Source organism: Cyprinus carpio, chromosome B16, assembly GCF_018340385.1.
Source record: "Cyprinus carpio isolate SPL01 chromosome B16, ASM1834038v1, whole genome shotgun sequence".
Classification (NCBI taxonomy): Eukaryota; Metazoa; Chordata; class Actinopteri; order Cypriniformes; family Cyprinidae; genus Cyprinus; species Cyprinus carpio.
The window spans coordinates 5,109,629-5,118,762 of record NC_056612.1 but is presented as its reverse complement, the minus strand read 5'-3'; the positions used below and the strand labels follow the sequence as shown (position 1 = coordinate 5,118,762).

Here is a 9,134-nt window from a genome sequence, read left to right as displayed (position 1 = left end):
CTCATCAGTCCACAAAATGTTCCTCCATTTCTCTTTAGGCCAGTTGATGTGTTCTTTGGCAAATTGTAACCTCTTCTGCACATGCCTTTTTTATAACAGAGGGACTTTGTGGAGGATTCTTGAAAATAGATTAGCTTCACACAGACGTCTTCTAACTGTCACAGTACTTACAGGTAACTCCAGACTGTCTTTGATCACCTGGAGCTGATCATTGGCTGAGCCTTTGCCATTCTGGTTATTCTTCTATCCATTTTGATGGGTGTCTTCCGTTTTCTTCCACATCTCTCTGGTTTTGCTCTCCATTTTAAGGCATTGGGAGATCATTTTAGCTGAACAGCCTATAATTTTTTGCACCTCTTTTTAGGTTTTTCCCCTCTCCAATCAACTTTTTAATCAAAGTACGCTGTTCTTCTGAACAATGTCTTGAACGACCCATTTTCCTCAGCTTTCAAATGCATGTTCAACAAGTGCTGGCTTCATCCTTAAATAGGGGGCCACCTGATTCACACCTGATTTTCACAACATTGATGACCTCAGTGATTGAATGCCACAACCTATTTTTTGAACACAACCCTTTCCCACTAATTGCCCAATTGCACAGCCTTAAGAGCTTGCATATCATGAATGCTGGGTCTTGTTTGTTTTCTGAGAATCTACTGCACCTACTGGTAACTTGTTCACCATGTAGCAATAAAAAATATACTAAAAACCTGGATTATTCTGGTTAGTCACATTGTACTGAAAAAAACTTGATCACAAAACTATATGATTCATGCCCAAGGGTGACGTTAATTTACAAAGAATACATGAGGGTGAGATTAAAATACATCACATACCCATGGATGAATCTCACACAATCTTTCATGAATCTCACACAGTCACATTATGCCCAAAATAAAATACTAAATAAATTAGTTTAAAGAGAGTGTCCAAAGGGAAACATTTAAGAAAAAATACAATGAAAAGCAAAAAGACAGAAGTAGATACCCACTGAACAATTTATGATGTGTATTTTGAACTGTAGGTCAGTGACTGTAAATGATGTTTCTGAACCTAATGTTTACAAGATTGTTGACATATAGTTTAAGGGTGAATTCAGGTAAACTGGGACACATTTTGTAATTGAGATGATTGGGAAAAATGTCACAAACTAATTCACCCCTCTAAATCTCATTATGAAGCCAGCTGTAATTGTTATACTAGTTTTTAAGTTTGTCTGATTTATGACATGTAATAAATGTATTTTGTGGTGGAAATATTTGAAGAGAGTGTAAAAAGTGTGTTTTGGAGTCCACAGGTCCAAAAGTTTCTAAAAGATCCATAAATGTGTCTCGATCAAAAAAGTTTCATCAACACCGATCAAAATGCAGTTTGAGTGAGGGTTACACATAAACCACATCACATGTAAATTACAGCATAGTCTCCACATACCGATGTAACTGTGTTTCCCCTCCACTAATGGATATAAAAGTTAAATGGAAAGTCTTCTGTCATCATTTACTCAACCTCACATCGAAAAACAGTATTTCAAAATCTGTGGCTTCTTTTCTTCTGTGGAAGACAAAAGGAGACATTTTAAGCGTTTATGTTGATACAATGAAAGTCAGTGGGGTCCAAACAACATTGAGTGTACGCTTAAGCAGCATGTTCAATATTCATTGCTCATTTAATCATTTATTGCAATTCTTCATGGGAATTTGCATGAATGGCTAAAATGTATAATAGTTGCATTCTACATAGTGATTGCAAGTCTGATTGCAGGAGCTGAGTAGATGGACTTTTTACAAATTCTGCAATCGCACTCAATATAATGATTTAAAAAACCTAGTGCATCTTGGTTCCTCTATTCACAGCGCTATTTTTAGTCTTTAAAGTTTTAAAGTATGGATTCTCTGCTATTTCGAGGGGTGTTACAGACCGGTATCCCTTCTTCCATTCATTGCAAAGACACTTGAGCGAGTCATGTTCAATCAACTTTCTATGTTTCTTGTACAGAACAACTTCCTGGACAGCAACCAGTCTGGCTTCAAAAGTGGCCACTCAACTGAGACTGTCCTGCTCTCGGCTACTGAAGCCCTGCGACTGGCAAGAGCAGCTTTCAGATCCTCAGTACTCATCTTGCTGGATCTGTCTGCTGCCTTTGACACAGTTAATCACCAGATTCTACTGTCCACCCTCTGAAAGATGGGCATCTCTGGAACCGCACTCCTGTGGTTCAAGTCCTACCTCTCAGATAGATCCTTCAGGGTATCTTGGAGGGGTGATGTTTCTAAGTCACAACTTCTTGCTACTGGGGTTCCTCAAGGCTCAGTGCTTGGAACACTTCTCTTCTCTATCTACATGACATCATTAGGATCTGTCATTCAGAAGCATGGCTTTTCCTATCACTGCTATGCTGATGACACTCAACTCTACTTCTCATTCCAACCAGATGATCCGACGGTAGCTGCTCGCATTGCAGCCTGTCTGAGTGACATTTCAACCTGGATGAATGACCATCACCTTCAGCTCAACCTTACTAAGACAGAACTACTGGTGGTTCTAGCTAACCCATCGTTTCATCACAACTTCTCTATACAGCTGGGTTCGTCAACCATAACTCCTTCCAAGACAGCCAGAAACCTAGGAGTTGTGATGGATCATCAGTTAAGCTTCATAGACCATATTGCTACAACAACCCGGTCCTGCAGATTTGCCCTATACAACATTAGGAAGATTAGACCCTTCCTGTCAGAGCAAGCCCCCCAACTTCTTGTCCAAGCACTTGTTCTCTTCAGACTGGACTATTGTAATGCTCTCCTAGTGGGCCTTCCTGCATGTACTATCAAGCATCTACAACTGATCCAGAATGCAGCAGCGAGGGTTGTCTTCAATGAGCCAAAAAAAGCTCACATTACTCCTCTCCTCATCAGGTAACACTGGCTACCAGTAGCTGCTCGCATCAAATTCAAGGTACTGATGCTGGCCTACAAGACGACCACTGGCACGGCACCAATATACCTAAATTCACTAGTTCAAACTTATGGGCTCCAGAGGCTTGCGTTCTGCAAGTGAACGGCGCCTTGTGGTGCCATCCCAAAGATGTTCAAAATCACTCTCACAGACCTTTTCCTGGACTGTCCCCCGCTGGTGGAATGACCTCCCCATCTCAATTCAAACATCCGAGTCTTTACTTATTTTCAAAAAACATCTAAAGACTCATCTTTTTCACCAGCACTTGACCAACTAATACTAGCACTTACCTTTTCTTTTGTTTTCATGTCTATCCTATTCTTGGAAAAAAAACAAAAAAAAAACCTTGCTATGAGTTCTGTGCTAGACTAGCTGAGACTTGTCATGGCACTTGTATACTGTTGTTCTCTCGTTGGTCTGATTGCTTCTATTGTTCTCATTTGTAAGTCGCTTTGGGTAAATGTAAATGTAAATTTTGCTATAAGTTTGATTGCATCATATAATAATTGCTGTTAATAGTATTCATCGTCTGTTTGATTACGTCTTTTATTGATTTTTCTGTACATTTCTGCCATACGTACATAAACTGACAGTCACCACTGATAAGCTACTACTAAATATTGTAGAAACTTAATTTTCTGTAAAGTTGCTTTGCAACGATTTGTATAATAAAATGTGATATACAAATAAACTTGAATTGAATTGAATTGAAGCAGGCCTAATGAAATTGCAGAGGAGGCGGCCGCCATGAGGCCAAGCAGCCTCTGAAAAACCTTGAGGGGACGAGACGTTTCCGGATTTAAGGAACGTTGCCAGTCACTGAATAGTCAGGGACCAATCCAGCGTGACCCAAGCCCACATCTGGGCAGAGTCCAAAATCGTCCCCAGAAAGACCACTCACTATCTGGGTGACAAATGACCCTTGAGAAGGTTGATGATTAACCTGAAGCGCTCCAAATGGCTGAGTAACAGCGCTCTGTGAGTGACTAATTCCCGTTCTGATCTGGCCAGGATCAGCCAGTCATTAAGGCAGTTGAGTATGCAGATTCCCATCTGCCTCAGAGGGGAAAGAGCCACATCTATGCACTTCGTAAAAGTGCGAGGTACCAGAGACAGTCTGACAGACTGACAGACTGTATATTGGTAGGCAACTCCATCGAACGCAAATCTCAAGAACGGCCTGTGATGGGGGGGCTATGTGGATGTGAAAGTAAGCATCTTTCAGGTCCACTGTTAAAAACCAGTCCTCGAGACAAATGTGCGCGATGATCTGTTTGAGAGTTAACATCTTGAATGGCCAGTGCATAAGCGAGCGACATTCAGATGTCTGAGATCCAGAATTGGTCTCAGGCCACCATCTTTTTTGGGAACGAGGAAGTAGCAGCTGTAAAAGCCTGACTCTATAGCACCTTTTGCAAGCAGTGTTTGCACTTTGTGTTGGAGAACGTGTTCATTGTCCTGAACCGAAGTGTGAATAATACCTCTGAAATGAGGTGGCCTGCCAGTAAACTGAAGCAAATAGCGGCCGCAGCACCAGAGCGCTTAGGGAGGAAGTGATGCAGCACTTGCAATGTCTTCTGAGCCTCTGAGAAGCACTGTGCAAACTCTTAGGAGAGAAAGAAAATGGCAGAGCAAAGCTGGAGGTACTGCCTTCAGTGAAGGCGATACGCGAGTGGAGACTGGACAAACTCATATTCTCGCAGTGAGAACATGAGCTGTCAGCAAGCGCTGCCCAGGCAGGCAACACACTCGCTGTGCCCATCTGCCGCACTCGTGCAACAATGCATGCTGGAAATTTGCTCTTTTAGAAAGTGCCAGATGGCCGCAGGGGAGATTCGTCCTCTGCCGGGGCTCTTCTGACAGCAGCAAGTAGGTTGAGTTTCTTTCCCTCTTCTTTCTTCTGCTTCTTGCAGAGTCAGTAAAGAGATGATCCTCATTGCTGAAGGAGAACATTATGATGAAATGGCGCTGCGAGCCGACTTGTATATACATCGCTCCACCCTTTCTAGCGGGCTAAAGTGGCATTGGTTTGTGCAGCTACACAAACATGAAATCTGGCTTTAGTAACAGAATAAACAGGATTTTACCCATACACAAAATGTGAAGTGAATGTTCGAAAGGTACGAGGACTGAGCAATCCAGCTCTCAACTATAGACAAAGACAATATCCCCAAGATGTGACGTTTGTATAGTTTTGAATGGGGAAAAATGCTACACTCAATATGGCCGCTCAATCGCAGGAAGCCCCACCTTTTGAATGAAAGAGCCAATTGCTTTAGAAACAGCCAGGGTTCTGAGACTTGCTCTTAGGACTGTGCATGCACCCTGGCTGATCTAGCCTGAAAAATAAGCTTTTTATAATGCTATTTGAGCAAAAGTAACAACATTTATGACACAGTTGTTATCATATTTCTTTGGTGATTTTAAATATGAAGTTTAATCGTAAGCTTAGTGAACAGTTTTGGAGAATTTGCTGTTTCACCATTCAAAGAGATAGGAGTTGCACTTGCATGCCAGAGAGGCGTTTCAAAGATGGCCGCCGAGTGACATGACTTGTCTTAAAAGGACTTTGTTATAGATCAGTGGTTGGTGCACATTCAAGCCCTTAGCTGACTTCTACCCGACAGTCAAAGCGACATTACATCACGAAAGTGCGGACTCATAGGAAGACTGCGAAGGTTCAGGTTGCCATTTGGACCAGGGCCTTAATCAAAGAGATAATCGTTTAAATCAGTGGTGCTCAAAGTGTGGTACGAGTATGACTAGTGGTACTTAGGCTCCCTCTAGTGATACCCAGAGGAATCACTAAATTAAATTTAAATTCGTGTTAAAACCATACAGTCTATGGTTAAACACACAATACATTTTTTTTTAATTAATCTTTATTTGAGTAAAGTTTTTTTTTTTACATTTAAATACAGTACAGTTTTTATTTAACTTTTAGGTACAACACTTTTTAATTTAATCATTATTTAAGTTTTTATTCACCTGTATGTAATCACAGTGCAGTGTTAAATGGCTGACAACAATAAATATTTTTATCAGAAAAAAAAAAACATCATTATTAAAAATAAAACAGCCTCATCTTAAAAGCTATGCATACCAGCACCACAATAGTTAGGCCTACTATAGGACTACTGTTAAATCTTCTTCATTCAAAGCTTCCTAACATATAATCATCTCATAATTAACACCAAATATAAACCCAAATAGTGTGAAATAACAGAATCAAAATTTAAGTAGAATTGTGTAAGTTTGAAAGTTGAGACATTCCACATAAAAGGTTTTGGCATTTGGCATTCTGCAGGCATTTTGCTCATGCCTAACTTTTGATCATTCATATATACTTCTTATTTCACTAACTTCATATTGTAATAACAATCAATATTATTCTATTAATAATCAGGCAAGTTTAATCTATGATAAAAGTACAACAGCGAGCCTGAAGTTTCATCCATTATCTGGAAATCTGATCTTACTATCTGTGCTTTTGCTTACAGATTTACCATAAAAGTGCCGATCATGAGAGGGGAAAATTCTGCAGGTGATTTATTGACAAGGTGCACATTAAAGAACACAGATGCAACATCTCATTTCCATAATGACCAGCACAATGTAACCAAGAGCAGAGCAAATTACCGTCTGCGTTAAAACATGCTTTTTTGGGACTTTAAATAATGCCGCAAATACAAGTGAATTGACGAAAGCAAATCTTAGTAAATCGTGTTGCGTGATTCATTGAAATACTCTCCTCCCATAAATTTACCTAACAAAAGGGAAACTACAAATGCAGTAGTAACCATACTGACTAACGACTAATGTTAGATTTCACACTAACATTAGGTTACTTAGGCTATAGCCTTACCTTTACCTTCCACCTATAGAGGGAGAAAAAAGTTTTCAAAAGCATCCCCCCCTCTGCTTTTTTCTCAGATCGCACCCTGGTTGCACCAGATGTTAATTTACAACCTTTGTTTAAAAGTAGTTAAGCTCTATGTTTATTGCAGTTACATGTCTGTTGTCATCACATTTACTGTAGTTGATTCTGTTCATGTCTAGTGGTTTTTAAGTAAAGTCTAGCTGCAGCCTTTAGATCCTCTTCTTTCATCTTTATATTTAACAAGCTGTGACGAGATGCTATTATAGTTTTTTATTAAGATTTAGATTTTTAGATTCAGTTAAAGTTTATTTTAAGTAACAGAAATATTTTCTATAGGTTTCAGTTAACTAATGATGATAACTAATTAAATAATTCCTAAGGTTGTGATGTTTTTGTCTCTCTCCTCCTCTTCTTATTAGAACAGCTGCATGCTGGTTTAGGCTCAGTCTGGAGCGGATCTCTGTAGCATCAGGACTCTGGTTTGAGCCGGCGCTGCGTGTCCAGCTCCTCCAGCATCCACACAGAGCCCTCAGTCACACTCCAGAGTGAAGCACAGCATTACACAACACATGAACACCGCCTGCTGTCCACTCGTCCTCACTGCAGGTGTCCAGCTGTCTCTGCTGCTCCTGTGTCCTGCACTCCTGCTCACAATCACTGCCAGTTACCTACATTTATCCTGACAGGACAATCCAGCTGTCCGGTCAACACTGAGTCACTGAGATGAGTATGCTGTGATTGGCCACCTGTGGAGCGTAACCAGGGATGCTGTATAATGTCCTGTAAGCTGGGACGCTCGTCCGCTGCTGCTCTAAGACACCATCTAATCAACTGACAGCAGTCTGTTACACACAACACAGTACTTGAGCAACACAACATCAACTTCTGCTCGCTCCGGCCGTGATTTCTGACGGTGAACAGCTGCATGTTTGCCATCTCTTGCCTGCAGACAGGTGACTCGGGAAGCGCAGTCTGCGAAGCCTCCGTGCGCTTTTGAAAGGTAGAGAACCGCACAGGAGCTTGTAGAGCGTCACACCCAGCGACCAAGCAGTAGCTGCTCCGGCACGATAGCTGTGGGAACGAAACCACTCCGGAGGGGCGTATGAAAGAGTGCCTGAGAGACCCGAGAAGAGCAAGAGATCAGCTCAAACGCTTCCGGTCCAAAACACAAACTTCCACAGAGATCTTCTCCTAACCAACCTGCAAACTCTTCATACTCCGAGTCCTTCAGGAGGTGTCCGCAGCCAAAGTCCAGCAGCTTGATCTCGCTGGTATCGGTGCAGAAGAGCAGGTTCTGTGGCTTGACGTCCCGGTGGAAGACGCCGCGGCTCTCGCAGTGTTTGAGAGCGTCGATGAGCTGCAGCAGCACCTTCTTGGCCTGGCTCTCATCCAGACAGCCGTTCTCCTCACAGAATCTGTGGAGATCCTGGCAAGGATCCGGCCGTTCCAGGATCAGGACGTAGCGGCCGGGATGGTCAAACCACTCCAGCAGCTTCAGGACACTGGGACAGACAGGAGCTGAATTGACCCGGGTCATCAACGCGACCTCCAGCGGCAGCAGACCCTGACCTTCCTGCAGCGGCAGAGACACCAGACCCTTGAGTCATCGCTAGACGGCTGAGTGTGGGTTCATGTGTGTATCAAACCTTACATGTGACTGAACTTACAACTTCCATGTCCTCGTGCCCCTCGTCTTTAGTCACGTACTTGATGGCCACCTGCAGCCAGATGAACCACAGTACATTACACCTGCTAATGATGACAATAACCTCGTGCTCTGTACAGATGAAATACGGTTTATGCCACAACTGTCCTGTCCTGAATGAGGGCTGTTTGAATGAATTAAGGAGGACAGAAAATGTTTTACTGGCAATCCATCAGAGCTGCGGGTCCCAGCAAACACAGAGCCGAATCCACCTTGACCCAGCATTGGGCCCTTATATACGCATCTGCAACAACCACAAGATCACCAGAAATTAGAAACATTTACTGTAATCATCATCAGTGGTGAACATTTCAATGGCAAATCCCTTAATTCAGCGATGTCTTCAGAATAAGTCTGACCTTCAGCAGAGCGTTTGGCGGGTCTCTCGTCTGAGGTGCAGGGATCTTCATCCTCCGAGCTCCGCCTCTTCCTCTTCCTTTGAGTCGACTCAGAAGGCAGAGGAGAGATATAGCCAGGCAGCTCTGGACTCCACGGCCAGGTCGGGGTGGACAGTGCTTTCTGAATGTGGTCTCCACACTGTCTCCCAGCCTCCTGACCAGCAGCCATCTGGGTTAAAGCAGCAGTGGATCTGGAGCG

At 42.6% G+C, this 9,134-nt stretch overlaps 1 pseudogene; it reads right to left on the bottom strand.

Moving 5' to 3' along the window:
* Positions 1–6,099: 6,099 nt before the first annotated feature.
* On the bottom strand, positions 6,100–8,545 carry LOC109099245 (annotated as a pseudogene).
* Between the last annotated feature and the right edge of the window lie 589 nt (positions 8,546–9,134).